The sequence below is a fragment of the Podarcis melisellensis genome (genome assembly GCF_964234715.1).
Source record: "Podarcis melisellensis genome assembly, chromosome: 2".
NCBI classification, from domain to species: Eukaryota; Metazoa; Chordata; class Lepidosauria; order Squamata; family Lacertidae; genus Podarcis; species Podarcis melisellensis.
In genome coordinates this window covers 98,643,790-98,661,856 of record NC_138529.1, presented here as the reverse complement: position 1 = coordinate 98,661,856, position 18,067 = coordinate 98,643,790, and the positions used below count along the sequence as shown (strand labels likewise).

The window sequence follows — 18,067 nt, the reverse complement described above, 5'->3', positions numbered from 1 at the left end:
GCCTATGAACCCTATATGTGCTCAGTAACTTGGACACTGCAAGTCCCATGATGCAGTGCAGAATAAATCCACAAAACAATCCACAGGTCTGAAAATTGTACTGAAAATTGTACTGATGATTCCAAATCAACAATCCCGGGAACTGATTTTTTTTTTCTTGCAGGAATCAAAACAATGGTTGTAAAATCAGAGTTTAATATGAATCACCTTGCCAATTTTTTGGGGGGGAAATTTCATGTATGCCTGATTCTGTTTTCTACTTTCTCTTAATAACCCCCCCGTTTCTTATTGGCTGACACAAAATAATAATGGAAATAATTGCTAGAATTCTCATTTCTGCAGCAAAGACTAGGGAAAGGGATTTTGTTAAATTTATTCTATCTCAGTTTGTGTCTGCCTTTGACTAATAGAATTATGATATATTTTAAAAAGGTGTAAATGGACTTTTTTGTTTTTACCAAGTCTATATAAGAAAGTTTGTTGTTTTATTCAATCAACCCACAGAACCCCTTGTACTGTTTTGATATGCAATACTTTAGCCATCTTTCCCTATTGAAATATTTCAGTTCATCACAAATAAGGGAAACCTCTTTGTGAATAAAACAACATTTACAGAAATGCAGAGTGGGGACAATGTAAGGGAGGGAGGGAGAGAAAGGTTTCAAGCGTGTGAAATGAAGGAAACAATCTTGTTTAAGCTGATTAATTTAAGAACCTTGAGGACTGATGGGTTTGTGTATTTAAAAGAGACATCACCAAAGTTTATAGGCTCTGAGGAACATGGACTTGTACAACTTTCAGGGTTCAGATGCACGGGCAGAGGAAGAGGGGGCGGGGGGAGTACACTGCCCTCAGCAGTGCGATCCTGGTGGGGTTCCATTGCAGCTGTCCCCCCACCCACGCTGGGTGCCCCTCCCCCTCAGACAGGGCCCCCCACCCCCAGGACTTGCACCCCGCCCCTTTGGGTGGTGCGCCCCACTCCTGGGACACACACCAGCCTTGCCCCCACCTGCTCTCCGCCCCCGGTGCTGGAGCATGAAGCTCCGCCACTGTTCAGATGCATTGCAAATACCGCTGCATGTTCCTCAAAAGTTGTTTTCTGGCTACAAATTAAAACAACCACCAACTTCCTTCCCTGGTGCCTTAAAATTTGCATAATAATAATAATAATAATAATAATAATAATAATAATAATTTATTTATACCCCGCCCATCTGGCTGGGTTTCCCCAGCCACTCTGGGCGGCTTCCAACCAAATATTAAAAACAATACAGTGTGAGACATCCCAGAGAGCAAAAACCCCTGGGAAATGCAATTTTGCCTACATTGACTGGCAGCACTTCTCCAGGATTTCAGATAAAGGATATTTCGAGCCCCACCGGGGGAGGGGGGTTGATCCTGAGCCCTCCAGCATGCAAAACGGATGCTTTACCACTGAGTTGCAGGCCTTAGTGCAAATACTGGTAGAGAAACTCTGTTATATTTTGCGCATGTGGTCATTATGTGGCAAACTGTGGTTTACCCCCCACCCCACCCCTAGCAACAAGCCCAGACCAGCTGGAAGCAGAGTGCGAGAAGCATGTTTGGCAGAATTAGGTATGTTCCTGGATGCATGTCAGGATGTTTCTCAACATGCTTTGCAGCCACTAGCTAGCGCTACCCTACAAGGTCCAATTTTTGTAAACCACATCAGCCTATTAGTAACTAATGTAATATACATGTCCAAACAAGTTAAAATAAACCCCGGGAATACAAAAGAGGCCAATCCGTTCTTAAAATTACTTCAGTCTGTTGGGCACACTTTCCCTGAAAAGCCATTGTTCTTGCGTTCTGTCCTGGCTCGGGATGAAAGCAGGCCTTTGAAGGCTGAGGGAGGTCAACCACGTCTACGGTGGTGGAGCTCTGACGTTACCTGCTCGGGGTAAGGGACTGCAGAAAATAGGTGAGCCTGTGGGAAATTAGTTGGGGAAAGAACACAAGGCTGGACAGTGCCTCCTACTGTGGAGAGAGGATGGATAGGTGAACATCTGCACAATCAGGTGCAGGTGTGGTTTGGGTCAATGTGCAGGCCAGAGGGAGCCCACAAATGTTTGTCCAAATAAATATTATTAACATTAGGACCTCTTCACATCACCTTCACCGTTCATGCTAGAGCAGTGTTCTGTTTTGCTGCAGAATAATGACCTCATCTCAGGTTCCCCTTCCTTTAAAAAAAAAAAAATCAAACATGGCCAAAGTGTGCTATAGCACTGGAAAGAAAAACAGCATGTCAAATAATTAAAGAGACTAAGAAAAGAAAATCTGTTTGTGAAATGGGAGGAAACTGCCAGTGGGATGAGAGGGAGGGATAGTTGCTGGTCTCCAGCAGCTTAGGTTTTATGTGTGTGCTTTGTTTTATTTTAGAAGGCTGTTTAAGGGCTTCTGTTGGATCAGTGCAACCCCTAAAAGGAAATCAAAATACTTTTGGTATTCTCAGAACATTGCATGCATGAGAACAGAGTATATGGTTCTTCTTCACCAGTGATGCCACAGGCACTAGCCAATAGGTACCCATGGCAATCACTTGACTCAGCCTATGAAATTGCAAGGGCCAAGTGAAAACTTTGCATTTATTCTACCCACAAAAAACTGAAGTATGTGGCAGGAAAAACTGAAATATGATGTATCTGAAAAGACGCTGGAAATACTGTAAAGTTGCTGCCTTCCGTGAGGTACTAATTCTAGCTCTCAAAACACTGAACACAAGCAGGTCATAGTGTTATGATCAGGCTGCACACATTACTGGTGGTATCTATTTGAGTAAAGCTGCAATTCTATAGTATGCACACTTATCTGATAGTAAATCACACTAGACCCAATGGGACTTACTTCTGAGTAGACATGGCTAGGATCCATTCATTCATGGCATATGCATTCTGCCCCATAACACAAAGTTCTCTGGGTGGCTCAAATTAAACAAGAAAGAAATAATCTGAATGCAAGTAAGATGTAAAACATAATGGCATGATTGTCTGTAAATTGCATTAAAGAGGGCCAATGGGGTCATATCCTCAGATTGTTCCAGATTCTGAAGAGTACACAGGAAACCTGGACAACCTAAAAAGAATCATGCGAAAGAAACCCCTGGATCTAACCAAAATATTTCATCCCAAGCCTGTAAAGCGAATGGTGACTTTTATAGCACAATCCTATCTGCTTACTCAGAAACAATTTCCGCTGTGTTGACTTGGAGCTTTCCCCCCCATGTAAGTGTCTAGGACTGAAGTCTTTAGGATTGCATCAATGTTTTTGAGAAAGGATATGATAGTGGGATGGTTTCTTTAAGGAACAGTATTTGGCATTAAATCCTTTGAAATAATATTATGCCGTGTGACAAGACTACATTGGCAAACCCAGTCCTTTCACTGTGGTTAAGAGGGGAAAGATACATCCTTTGAGGGTAATGATGGCCATCTGAATCCCTTAGCTTTTTTCTTCTGTATTCTTTAAAACCAGCTCCAAACTCAATGCTAAAAGGTCAAACAATAAATGCTTTTGCTTTTGTTTGTATTTCCAGGCTTAATCAACATACTTTTATGCTAACACTTAAAAGAGCCATCAACTGAGGAATGGTATTATAGATCAGCCCCTGCTGTGGCCACCAGTTCCTGGGTGGTATAGGGTTTGAATGACTTTTTATTGGCAGTTTGGATGATATACAGACAAGTCTCGTACAGCTCGGCGTTGTGAATCTTTGCAGATGGGACGCCCGGAGGAAAATCGCAGCCTAAGTGAATAGATATGCAACATCTGAAGGAATGGAGCCGTAATCCTAAATACCAACGCAGCAAATAGCTTCCCTATCATGAAGGATCTGTTTTTACTTACAGACAGCTCTGGATATAATATTAGTGCAAACATTACACTATGCACACACACACACAAAGAGAGGAACATTTCGTTTATGTGGGTCTGAAATCCAGATCCTTCCCACTCTATAAGATAAAGGTAAAGGGACCCCTGACCATTAGGTCCAGTCGTGGCTGACTCTGGGGTTGCGGCGCTCAACTCGCTTTATTGGCCGAGGGAGCTGGCATACAGCATGACTAAGCCACTTCTGGCAAACCAGAGCAGCGCACAGAAACACCGTTCACCTTCCTGCTGGAGTGGCACCTATTTATCTACTTGCACTTTCACGTGCTTTCGAACTGCTAGGTTGGCAGGAGCAGGGACCAAACAATGGGAGCTCACCCCGTCACGGGGATTCGAACCGCTGACCTTCTGATCGGCAAGCCCTAGGCTCTGTGGTTTAACCCACAGCGCCACCCGCATCCCTTTCCCACTCTATAGGATCGGATTAATTACCGAGTGAGCAGCCCGAATCTATGTGCTTGAATATTCATTCAAAATATCTGGGCGTATTGGCCCAGCCTAGAAATGGTTTGTCATTTTTATTCTGACAAAATCCACCAAATCAGGGAGACTTAAGCTAGTAACAGCTAACTTGCCCGATGATTTTCACCAGCATTTAGACCTGGTTCAATATATTAATGGATCTGCATGTGAACAGGTCCCCTGAGAGCCAGTCCCAGGCAGAGATGGGGAGAAATTCATCGGGTAATTTTCACTACGCGAATCAGTAAGCGAACTGAAGGCAGCTGTCGTGTGGAATTTGTACTTTTCTGAAATTTGCAATGCTGTCCTCCCAACATTAGGTGTGGCGAAAAGAACTGGTGAAAAACATTAGGTTGCAATGAGCTGGTGAGTCCCTCAGCTTTCAAATCGGAGCCAGCTAGATCAGAGCCAGTGAATTTAATGAGCACCATGAAGACAGCTGCAGCCCATGTTCTATAAAACCTCAGACTGGGGAGGGCATGGATTCGATCCTTTAAGCAAGCGCCTAAATACCAGGAACAAATGCTCCTTTGCTGTAATAGAACGTCATCAATGTCCCTATGGTTTTCTTTGCTTTGACTTTCATGGGCTCCATATGGCACTTCACTAAAGAATATACAGTGGTACCTTGGGTTAAGAACTTATTTCGTTCTGGAGGTCTGTTCTTAACCTGAAACTGTTCTTAACCTGAGGTACCACTTTAGCTAATGGGGCCTCCCGCTGCTGCCACCGCGTGATTTCTGTTTCCATCCTGAAGCAAAGTTCTTAACCCAAGGTACTATTTCTGGGTTAGTGGAGTCTGTAACCTGAAGCATCTTTAACCTGAAGCATCTGTAACCCGAGGTACCACTGTACCTTGATATCTAAATGAACAAATTTGTTCTACAGCTTGTGGATCTAAACACCATTTATACCTGCCCAAAATCCCACTGAAATTAATGGGCTAACGTAAGTCAACCCAGGCCCTACCCCTCACTGGCTCCGTAGGAATGTGTCCATGAACTCTGGTAATACCCCTTGCTTGCCTATATAGAGGATAGACACCTATATAGGTGTGCTTATAGAAACTTGCCCTCTGTACAAAGGCAAAATTTCCATTCCTTGCTCCACCGACTTTTGCCTCTGGCATGTGGCCGTAGGGAGGTTGTCCAGAACAGAATTTGGCCCTCAAGCTAACTGACTCTTAACCATCAACCACTGAACATACCCAGTACATTTCTGAGAGCAAATATAGTATCTGAAATGTTATACTAGGCAAAATGTCTTTGTCTCTACAGAGTCAGAACTGTTTCAGACTCTCTGCCAATGAAAATAATCTACAGAAAGGTGTTTCCCCCTTAACCTCTGGATTGGTCATTTGAGGGTGCAATCTTATTCTCCCTTATTTGGGAGTACTTAAATCTGAGTGGACATGTATAGCATTTCTATAATCCAGATTTTCTTGGCATTACACCCTTTAGTTATCATATATTCGACAGAGATTTTGCCCCTTTCTTCCGAGGTTCTACTATTTTCTGAATTTAGTGAGTCTTATCTGTACAGGAAGGGTTATCTCTAACAAATATATTTTCAGTTATTATGTCAGAGCGTTTGCTGTAAACCCTACAGCATCCAAGATTTTCAACCCTAGTCAGGAAGCCAAAAACCTGCAGGTTCTTGGCATACATTTAATTTTCAAAAGTCTGCCTGCCAAGCAAAAGCTTTTGATCATGCACTGGTTGAAGGGTTTTTAATTTATGACCAAACTCTTACCCAGTAGCTAGTTCTTCTGCCTCTGGCTTCCACTTCCCCGTTCCCCCCATATCTCATTGGCCCCACATAGAGCTCAGGGATTTGGGGCAGTGCATGTGTTTGAGCGAGTGTCTGCAGAATGCTGGAGACAAGTTATAACTCAATGCCCTCCAATATTTGCCAGACCAAACTAGGTGTACTAGTTTTACATTATATGGTGGGAAATGGCTCCTTGTAGCAGAGCAGAAACTAATGGGAACAAGCGAAACACTTATTTATTTATTTATTTTATTACAGTATTGAAATTTGGAGGCTTGGAAAGCTTGTTACACAATTTACGAATTGTGGTTCACTCTTATAAAACTGAGGGGGAAAGAACATCTATTTCCATGCCGCCAATTCTAGAGATGCTGAATGTGACGTTGTCAGGTCTTTCATTTTTTTTTAAAAAAGATGTGTTATATTTTTCACAGTATCTGATAGTTGCAATGGTCATCATTCAAAAGGCGATATTCCTACCACATCCTGCCAGCGCAAGGGTCACCACTAGCATGATGGGACTTCCTTCCCTTCTCCCTGGATTAATAAACAATCCACCTTCGCAGGGAACTCTGGAAATTTTATCTCTATGTGGGGAATAGTGGGGTCTCCTAACAACTCTCAGCACCCTAAACAAAACTACACCTCCCTGAATTGTTAGGGCAAAGCCATGATGATATTTATTATTATTATTATTTATACCCTGCCCATCTGGCTGAGTTTCCCCAGCCACTCTGTGCGGCTTCCAGCAAAATATTAAACTACAATAATTCATCAAATATTAAAAGCTTCCCTAAACAGGGCTGCCTTCAGAGGTCTTCTAAACGTCATATAGTTGTAAATTTCCTTGACATCTGATGGGAGGGCATTCCACAGGGCTGGCGCCACTACCGAGAAGGTCCTCTGCCTGGTTCCCTGTAACTTCACTTCATACGGTGAGGGAACCACCAGAAGGCCCTTGGAGCTGAACCTCAGTGTCCGGGCAGAACAATGTGGGTGGAGGCACTCCTTCAGGTATACTGGGCTGAGGCTGTTTAGGGCTTCAAAGGTCAGCACCAACACCTTGAATAGTGCCCGGAAACGTACTGGGAGCCAATGTAGGTCTTTCAAGACCGGTGTTATGTGGTCTCGGTCTTAAATGTATGGTGTGGATGTGGCTTTAGCTGGATACCATCCTCTGGATTATTATCATGGGTTCTTCAGTGAGAAGATCAGGAAAAGCTAAGCTGCTTCCTTGAAAGGCAGGTAGCTCTACTACCTCCACTGTCAGAGGCACCTTGTGTCGGAATTCCAACTGCTGGGAATCACAAGTGGGAGGATGGCTGTTGTGTGCAAGCTTTCCATAGCCATTTGGTTGGCCACTGTGAGAAGATGCTGCTGGACTAATCGGATAGGCCTCTGCAGCAAACCACCCCAGACAGGATAATCCAGAGGCTTTCTTCTGGATGCACTGATCTAGTGGCCAGGCCCGAGGAAGCTGGCATGTTGCCAAGGTGATGGAGGCGCAATCCAGATGCTTCTTTGGAGACCAGCTGCCTCTTGCAGGACTGTGCTGCCTGCCAAAGATGGGAGGCCAAGGGGAGACAACCCTTGCAATCATTCTTCATTCTGGAGCCTCATGCATGCAGTCAGAGGAGATTGTGTCTCTGTGCCAACGACACAGATGTGCCAACCAAAGTTGGAAATGTAGTATGGTCTGCAGCTTGCAAAAAAATACTTGCATTTGGGGGTTGTTGCAAAGATTCGTGTGTATGTGTGTGTCTGCTTTATAAAGCATAATAGTTTGACATGCAAAAGAAAGAGCTCATGTTATCTGAAATACAGAAAAGGCTATTTTTAGGAGCCTTTTTCAGTAAAGCAAGCAAGCAAGCAAAGAAACAAACAAATGTCCATTCACTTCCTTTCACTCTCCTCCTTTCATAATTCACAGTACCAGCCCTCTTCTTGGAAATGACAGTAATACTTTTTGTGGATACCTACTCAGATGTGGCCCTCAGTCTGAAACATTTGCCCGTCTCTGCTCTGACATACTATATAAATACTAAAATGAACCATAATGTGGAAGGCCCGTAGATTTCAGTGGTGTGGATGGACTGTGGGACTGCAGCCTTATTGAGAAAGAATCTTACAGAGGAGGAATTGCAATGGCTTATGGATGCTTCCCAGTTTATTTCTGCCTTTTCAGCAATTTCACATTTTTCAGCTCATATTTCACTGAGCGGTATTTTTTGTCTAGTGTGCAGCAACCCTTGGAGACCCTAGCCAAACTCATTTCAAATACTTTTTCAATGCTGTTATATCCCTCTATATAACAAAAATGTAAGAACGTCATCATGTAGTCCCCAAAGCAGGACCAGTGGTCAGGGATGATGGGAGCTGTAATACAACAGCTGCTGGGGGCCCAAGCTTGTGAAACACTGCCTAGTATGTGTGTGTATATACACACACACACACACACACACACACACACACACTCATCCTTATTGTTATCTCAGGAGGTGTTTTTACCATGCTTGTTCAGTCCCTCTGAAATCAGTGTGGTTTCCTCACAAGTAAGCAAGCATGGGCTTATTATACCATGACCCGGTAATGAAGCTGCAGGAACAAGTGCACTTGGGAGTATGACCCAGGTGTCCTTGCCAATAAATTTATAAATAGTACCCAATTAAGAGCAAAAACAACAGATGCTTCTTGTCTGAAAGCCAGAAAAGGACTTGTGAAATGTAGAGGTTATATACAAGACCAGAGAGCTTTCAGCCCTATTGCTATATATTCTTACACCAAAAATTTCATAAAGCATGAAGTAATAGTAATCACTCAAGCAAGCCCATAAGGAAAGGCGGGTTGGTTTTCTGTTTTGTTTTTCTCTTTCAGCTGGAAAACCTGCAGCAATCAGATGTTTCATCCAAAGGCACACAATCCATCAGCAATGGAGCCCAAGAGGACCAGACTTCTAAATACACATGTTTTTCCTTTCTTTGAAAATGGGCCGACACTGTGTGTTCAATAGCTTTGCACCCGCATAAAGTATGGACAAACCTGATGCGTTCCCATTGAATTATTCACACCATAAGACCTCAGAAACCCCGACAAGTTGCTTCCTTCCTGCACACTTGCTCTTGTAGTTTGGCACGTGTTAGTTGTATTATATCTCAAAGGTTGTCACTGTGGAAGAAAACAACTTGAAGCTTTCCCGTAGGATGTCACCTCTTCCTTGTCAGCGAGGAACCCTGTGGTGCAGGCTTCCTGCATAGCAGAGGACTAATGCCTCAGTTGACGAAATAAGCCGCGCCTACCTACATAAAACACTCCTTACAGCATGCAATGGCTTACTCTTCCATTCAGGTCAGTGATGGAGTAATTCCATTTTAACCTATGACGCCTTGAACGGTTAAAGAACATACTTTAGAGCAGAGGAAGGCAGATTTCAGGCTTGCAGGATCTACCTTGGTGTTTTGTTTTTTAATCCACCAACTGAAGCCTGTTGCAAAAACTACACAGAATGAAATTCTGAGTGCAGGAATTTGTTTTGAGTACCAAAACTGAATGGAGTACACTGCTGTAATGCGATGGAGGCACTCCAGAAATACGTTTTTAAATGGAAAGTCTCTGAAAACACATCCCCATGTTACCTCACCCTATTTCAGCAGGATATTATTGGAGTTAACTTTATTGTTATACCTCAGGCATCTTTGCCAATCTACTTCAGCTCACCAGGAATCTGTCAATATTCCGATCTACATTCTGCCACTCCTGCCTTAGAGAATTCCCTTTCCAAAGGGTTACCAGATTGGAGAAGCTCCTCTGTCCCTTTAGTAATTCTGGAGCCACGAAGGAAGAGGGAGCTATTGTCTGCTCCCATCACATATGCTGGGCCACTAAATGAGAACTCTACCAGGTCCAGCAGGTGGAGAGAAGGAAGAATGACAGGACAGGGGTAAGGTAACCTTGGCTACACATTTTCCTTCAGCTTTGTTGACAAAGAGACAATGGAGTTTTCTAGGTTGCAACTACCAGGATCTGAGTCTGATGGGGTTTATACAGCGTAGTACAGTGGTACCTCAGGTTAAGTACTTAATTCGTTCTGGAGGTCCGTTCTTAGCCTGAAACTGTTCTTAACCTGAAGCACCACTTTAGCTAATGGGGCCTCCTGCTGCTGCCGCGCTGCCGGAGCACAATTTCTGTTCTCATCCTGAAGCAAAGTTCTTAACCTGAAGCACTATTTCTGGGTTAGTGGAGTCTGTAACCTGAAGCGTATGTAACCTGAAGCGTACGTAACCTGAGGTACCACTGTATATGCTAAACACAAACTCATATGTTCACAACAAACTCTTTCTCTGAGTGTGGATCCTTAGAAAACCAAAATGGCACCAGTTGGACATGAGCAGAAGGTCTGCTGGGGGGGAATTTGAAGATTTGCAGGAGTACAAAGACTCCAAACACACAGAGGGTATGAAATAGCCTATTGACAACTGAGCATATTGCATGGGCATGGAATACTGATGGGGGAGGATGGAAAATGGATGGCTGGATGTGTACTGGCACACCGTCGACCAAGACATGGCTGGCCAGAACTCTGACCAGGAGCACTCTGCAATGTAACATTTTTGTTGTAGCTCTCACTTATTGCTGTATAGTGAAAAATGCCACATTCTGAGATAGGCTATGGGTGCCTTTTCCTGCCTTCATGAACCTTTTAATTCCCCATCCCTCTGTATAGTTACATTCTACACAACCAAGCAACATGAGCACAACAATAGGCACCATTTTGAGGCGTTGAGTTCACTGCTGTGGCTTCCTGTGGAACGCTAATGAAGTAGGAGTGCTAACCCTTAAAATAATGGGTGTGGAAAGCAAATGGAACAGTACAGCACCCCACCCAAACACAGCCTAATTTCTTAAAGAAAGGAAAAAGAAGAAAGAGAGAGCATTTTGGCTAGTGGTCAGCGAGACCACAACTGCTTTTGTTGGGCTCACTAAGAGACTAACACAAACCACCCACCAGTTCTAGTTAGGCTCTGTTGTACTGCTTGAAATATTCTGTCTGAACTAGTACCCAAGAGAGTCTAAGATTAGAAGCAGAATCTTCTTCTAAAAGAAATAAAATGACTGTGTTTCTTGGCCACGAATGTAAGATACCAGATGGTTTTGGAAGAATATTAAACAGAAGACAAGTTCTCCTGGCATGCCTAAATTCATCTAGGGGTTGTGTTTATATTTATAACAGAGCATTTCTTTTGAGGCAAAATTTGTCCATATCGTCAGTTCTAGTCACTATAAAAATGTGAGCTGGCTAATAAAAAGGGAAACACAACAGAACCAGGGCATTTTCTAAATATAAAAAAGGTCGGCTGGTAAGGAAGGGGCTTGCTGTCTGCCCCCTTTCCTCTGAAGACAAAGAGACAACTGTGCGGAGCTCAAATGGTTTGTGCCTCCTGTTAAGTTCACAAAACTGATAACATTTAGAAGAGACTCCTAGTTCAAACAGTCACTTTCTAAGACCGCAGGATACTGTCCCCCAGGGGCAGCCACTTGCTTGAAAGAACCCTCCAGAGAAAGACTGTCTGTGCCGCATGACAAAATGTACCTGGAAAAGAACGTGTGCCTCTTGAAGGAACAAGGTTTGATGCAGAACACTTTCAAAGGAGTAACATCCCGCATTAAACAAACCCACAGACATAGGATTCATACCCCAAAGATTTAAAACCCACCCACTCAAAAATATTGGGAACTATAGTTTAAGAATTCTGAAAACTGTGTCTCTGTGAGGGGTAAATTGCAGTTCCTGGGATTCTTTTTGGGTGTGTGTGCTTTGAATGTATGATGCATATGCAGCCCTAGGATCTATTGATACATATATAAACATACACATACACAGTACACACCAGACCACACCTGCCAATTCCCTTAGGTTGGATCCAGTGTTATCCCTCATAGGCCCAGAGGGCTTTTCGATCCAGTGAAGATTTTTGTCAGTGAAATGAGGAGTGAGGCCATTTTTGTTGGCACTCCTGTCTTCCACTGCCTCCCACAGTTTGGTCAAACTCATGCTGGTAGCTTCAAGAACACTGTCCAACCATCTCATCCTCTGTCATCCCCTTCTCCTTGTGCCCCCCATCTTTCTCAACACCAGGGTCTTTTCCAGGGAGTCTTCTCTTCTCATGAAGAGTATTGCAAAGTATTGCAGCCTCAGCTTTGGGATCTGTCCTTCCAGCAAGCACTTGGGGCTGATTTCCTTAAGAATGGATAGGTTTGATCTATTTGCAGTCCATGAGACTCTCAAGAGTCTCCTCCAGCACCATAATTCAAAAGCATCAATTCTACGGCGATCAGCCTTCTTTATGGTCCAGCTCTCACTTCCATACATCACTACTGGGAAAACCATAGCTTTAACTATACGGACCTTTGTCGGCAGGGTGATATCTCTGCTTTTTAAGATGCTGCCTAGGTTTGTCATCGCTTTTCTCCCAAGAAGCAGGAGTCTTTTAATTTCGTGACTGCTGTCACCATCTGCAGTGATCATGGAGCCCAAGAAAGTAAAATCTCTCACAGCCTCCATTTCTTCCCCTTCTATTTGCCAGGAGGTGATGTGACCAGTGTCCACGGTCATAGTTTTTTTTATGTTGAGGTTCAGACCATATTTTGCTCTCTCCTCTTTCACCCTCATTGAAAGTTTCTTTAATTCCTCCTCACTTTCTGCCATCAAGGTTGTGTCATCTGCATATCTGAGGTTGTTGATATTTCTTCCAGCAATCTTAATTTTGGTTTGGGATTCATCCAGTCCAGCCTTTCGCGTGATGAATTCTGCATATAAGTTAAAAAGGTAGGGAGACAATATACCGTACAGCCTTGTCGTATTCCTTTCCCAATTTTGAACCGCTCCCCATACTACTGACAAAAGCCTCTGCTGGATCAAAAGATACTTTTGGCAGTTCAACAGACACCACTGGATCATACAACCCACAAGCTGCCACTGACCCTCGTTGCAAAGATACTGAGAAAATGCAACACAACTCTCAGAACATTCCAAAGTGCCATATAAATGCTGAGCAGGTAGCAATGAGGTTTTATCACGCATCAGGTACAAAAGCTCTGGTAACAAAAGGGCTCCCATCTAATCTTCAGCAACTACGAGGACTGACAGTTGCATAAATACATTTCCACAAGGGATAGGTGCCAGAGAACCAGCCACAGTTGTAAAAAGTCAGGCCAAGATAAACTTCACTTATTTAGTTCCACTTCTACAATGATGATATAGTACAGTTCTGGAGAGTAAAAAAAAAATAAAGATTAAAATAAATTAAAATAACAATAATTCAACACACCGATTAACAATGGCTTAAATCTGGAAATAGCTTAAGGAAGTAGAGTAAACCAAATAATCACAGAGGAACTAATAATATCTTCAGAGGCACAAGATTTGTTTAGACTGTGATAGATGGGACACATTTTTAATCAATCCGTAGAGAGGGGCTATAGAAAAACATAAACCTCTTCAGCTGGGGGCAAGTATGGTGTCCATGATAATGAGAGCAGATGCATCCAAAGGATACAACCAATTTTCTCAAAGAAGCTGCATTTCTTCCCCCACTTTGTGATACGTAAGGCTAATCAGTTGACTATTGCATCTTTCCAAAGGCAGAAGCATATATAGCTGTGTTTTATATTATTTGGTAGTCCAATGCTATTTGTTAGGGTGGGTATAGGGACCTCAGCCATTGTCCTAAATGAGGGATGGGGTACCTGTGGTCCCCAGGAAGCTGCTAGAATCCAACTCCCGTCACCTTGAGCCATTATGACCAATGGCTCCAGCAACGTCTGGAAGGCCACCGGTTCCTGGTGTCCATCCTAAATCTTAACATTACTGGTAACATTTAGACTGGGTGTATGGGTCTACTTTGAATCCCCATCAGCACCACACACTTAAAGCAGTATCACACCATGTTAAACTGTCATGGCTTCTTCCCCCAAGTAATTCTGGGAAGTTTAGTTTGTTAAGGTGCTGAGTGTTGTTAGGACACACACACACACACACACAAACAAACAAACACACACACACACACACACACACACACAGCTACAATTACCATGGTGGTTTAACAATCTATCCTTCTTCCCAGGGAACTCTGAGAATTGCAAGTCTGTGAGATGAATGGTGCCCCAACAACAACAACAACAACAACTTAAATCTGTATACCACCCTTCATCCGAAGATCTCATAGTGGTTTGCAGCATAAAAATACAAAATAAAGACACAAAATACATAATAAAAAACAAGAACAAACCCAAACAATCCCAGGATTCCTTGAGGGAAGCGGTGACTGTTAAAGTGTTTTACGTGTATACTGCAGATGTTGCCTTAGTACCAAAACAACTTGGCTAGCCTTGAATGCCACATACCCTGACTTGGGGATGGAGCGGGTAACATTTGCTATTGAACCTCAGGGAGCAAAATGTCTTGGGCAGGCCCTTTCCACAGATTTGGTCCCTGGTAGGAACATAAGGAGAGGGCATAAGAAGAACTTGCTGAATGAGGCCAATGGCCCATCTAGTCCAGCATTCTGTTCTCATAGCAACCAGCCAGATGCCTGTGAAAGTCAGCAAGCAATCCTAACTAAAGGAACTCAGCATGAATTTGGCGAGCCAGTGCCAGCCAGAGAGGGCTTTTCAGTAAGGCTTCCGTTCCAGCCTGCGGTGTGTGATTACTAGGCCTTACTGCCAATTGGATTGCCCTAAAACAGCAGGCCTTGTGCCAGCGCCAGCTTCAACACCATTCACGTTAATATACATTTAACATGGGAGTTAAAAAGAAAGAGAAAAAAGGACTGTGGAGCAATAGATCCATTTATTATTTTGATGCCTAACAAGAAGGCAGATAAGGATGAGAACATCTCCAGACCAAACTAGGGACTGGGCTTTGCGAAGAGAAGGACAACTTGTATCGTCCTGCACAGATACAGATACCAAATAATTCACACAGCAGACGATGAGAATGCAGAAGCCATTGCTTGATAAGGAATTTGAGGAGAGGAGACAGAAGCTGGCAAGGTTACAAAGGGGATTGGTGAAAGGCCTGCTCTGCAATTTCATTTTATCTTTTTGTCAGCACGCTGCCCCAGTCTTCCCTGGTGCGGGTTAAGCTCCCTTCTACTCCAGCTTTCTAAAATGGGCAAGTCAGGCTGACCTCTGTTTTCAAGTTAGATGGGGATTCTTGAAGGCTATTGCTGAGGAGGACTCTGGAGCCAAGGACTTGTTGCTGTCATTGAGAAACAATTCTGAAGAGAGGCTGAAAGTGGGGCAAATTTCTTTTCGGCTGCTTCAGTGAATCTTGCAGCACGTTTAGATTTGCTTCGCTGCATGCCAGTGGGCCTTGTGCAAGGAAGTGAGGTCAGATCCAAAAGGCAGGTCTCATTGCAGATGCATGCTGCAGGCCTGAGATTTACCCTGGATTTTGTGCTTACTAAACCTCGCTGCAAATTTGAGTTCCTTAAACCGCACGGCTGCTGTAAACTGCCCAGATTGGTTGGGGAAACCCAGCTATATGGGTGGGGTATTATTATTAATAATAATAATAATATCAAGGAGCCAGGAGTGAAACCAAAAGTAGACTGACCAGCTAGCTGAATCAAATTATATTGCTATGTGTGTGTGTGGGGGGGGGATAAACCTCTAGCATTTTACTTTTTGATACTTCCAGTTTACTTGGTAAGAACCCACCCTCCCTGGGAAAAGCTAATGTTTGAATAGCAGCTGGTTAAGGAACAACATTGGGCAGACACCATGATTTGATTTTATCGGGACTGTGTGTCGATAAGGCAGCTACCTGCAGTGGAAGGTTCCTGGACTGATTTGGCAGAAACACCAGTTTGTGAAGAGAGGATGTGAATTTACAGAGGGGAATCTTGGACTACAGATTTGGACTATAAAGAAGAAGAGCAAAGACATAAAATCCACACAGAAACATTTTATTTGGACTCACTGGCAGAATGAACGCAGAGGCTGTTGAAAATAATGAAGGATTAACAGCAGAATGTATTAAGGGAATTATTGTAATATTTTGAAATGCAGTAGAACTATGAGATGATTAGGATTCCCTCTGATCTCGAAGCTAAAAAATAATAATAATTTATAATTAGGCATAACATTGGGATTGTTTGATTATTGGATAATTTGTATAATTTGGAATATATAATTTGGTTTGATTGAAAATTTTAAAATAAATATTATTTTTAATAACAACAACAACTAGGCATCCTTAGGCAGCTGCCATGGTCTCAGTGCAGGTGAGAAGTAGGTCCACTTCTGATGCCTGCCGTGCGTCCCTCACCGTCGGTCCAGTACTCTGAGAAGCATCAGACAGCTGGGTTTAGACACCCTTTTAATTTCCCACAATGCCTCTGACCTAGTATCACCCCAGGGGATTATGGGGAATTAAAATGGTATCTAGACCCAGCTGCCTGGTTCTGATTGCAGCACTACCACCACAGCCAGGTAAACACCTTGAGGACCACTCACAGAGGTGAGGGGACAACAGATGAACATTTTATCCAGGACCCTCTTTCCATCCTCCCCAAGTTTTAAACCCTGCTAAACAGATTCTTTGAAGAGTAACCAGCCTCCCATTTGTCATAAGTAGGAAAATGTAGGTACTTCAATTTTATTGAAAAGCTGCACCTCCTCCGAGGATGTGGACAGGCTGCTTGGATGAGTGAAACCAACCACCTGTCTCCTGGATCCTTGCCCATCCTGGCTTATAAAAGCTAGCCGGGAAGGACTGGGCGATGGGCTTCGTGGGGTGGTGAATGCTTCCCTCCGTGAGGGAGCCTTCCCAGACCCGCTGAAAGAGGCGGTTATTAAACCGCTTCTTAAAAAACCATCTTTAGATGCGGCCACAATGGCCAACTATTGCCCAGTCTCAAATCTTCCATTCTTGGGCAAGGTGATTGAGCGAGCGGTTGCCGAACAACTCCAGGCACACCTGGAAGAAGCGGACCATTTGGATCCCTTCCAGTCGGGATTCAGGCCTCATCATGGGACTGAAACTGCCTTGGTCGCACTGGTTGATGATCTCCGGTGGGCTAGGGACAAAAGTGAGAGCTGTTTCCTAGTTCTGCTGGATCTCTCAGCGGCGTTTGATACCATCGACCATAACATCCTTCTGGACCGTCTTGAGGGGCTGGGAGCTGGGGGCACTGTCATACAGTGGTTCTGCTCCTTCCTCCTGGGCCGTGTTCAGAAAGTGGTGTGAGGGATGAGTGTTCAGACCCCTGGGCTCTCACTTGTGGGGTGCCTCAGGGTTCTGTCCTCTCCCCCATGCTTTTCAACATTTACATGCAACCGCTGGGAGAGATCATCAGGAGGTTTGGGCTGGGTGTTCATCAGTATGCGGATGATACCCAGCTCTACCTCTCTTTTAAATCAGAACCAGTGAGGGCAGTGAAGGTCCTGTGTGAGTGTCTGGAGGCGGTTGGAGGATGGATGGCGGCTAACAGATTGAGGTTGAATCCTGACAAGACAGAAGTACTGTTTCTGGGGGACAGGAAGCGGGCAGGTGTGGAGGATTCCCTGGTCCTGAATGGGGTAACTGTGCCCCTGAAGGACCAGGTGCGCAGCCTGGGAGTCATTTTGGACTCACAGCTGTCCATGGAGGCACAGGTCAAATCTGTGTCCAGGGCAGCTGTGTACCAGCTCCATCTGGTACGTAGGCTGAGACCCTATCTGCCTGTGGACTGTCTCGCCAGAGTGGTGCATGCTCTGGTTATCTCCCGCTTGGACTACTGCAATGCACTCTACATGGGGCTACCTTTGAAGGTGACTCAGAAACTACAACTAATCCAGAATGCGGCAGCTAGACTGGTGACTGGGAGCGGCCGCCGAGACCATATAACACCGGTCTTGAAAGACCTACATTGGCTCCCAGTAC

At 44.0% G+C, this 18,067-nt stretch overlaps 1 long non-coding RNA gene across 2 annotated transcripts in view; it reads left to right on the top strand.

Moving 5' to 3' along the window:
- The window catches only part of LOC309365300, a 140,387-nt gene that overhangs the window by 12,230 nt on the left and 110,090 nt on the right, over positions 1 to 18,067 (top strand). The window contains exons 2-3 of one of the 2 annotated variants that reach the window (XR_014165984.1): positions 9,019 to 9,171; positions 14,265 to 15,198. This is a non-coding gene — a long non-coding RNA (uncharacterized lncRNA). Of the gene's footprint in view, positions 1 to 9,018; positions 9,172 to 14,264; positions 15,199 to 18,067 lie in introns of those variants that run through there. The other variant, XR_014165983.1, reaches the window with a different exon arrangement.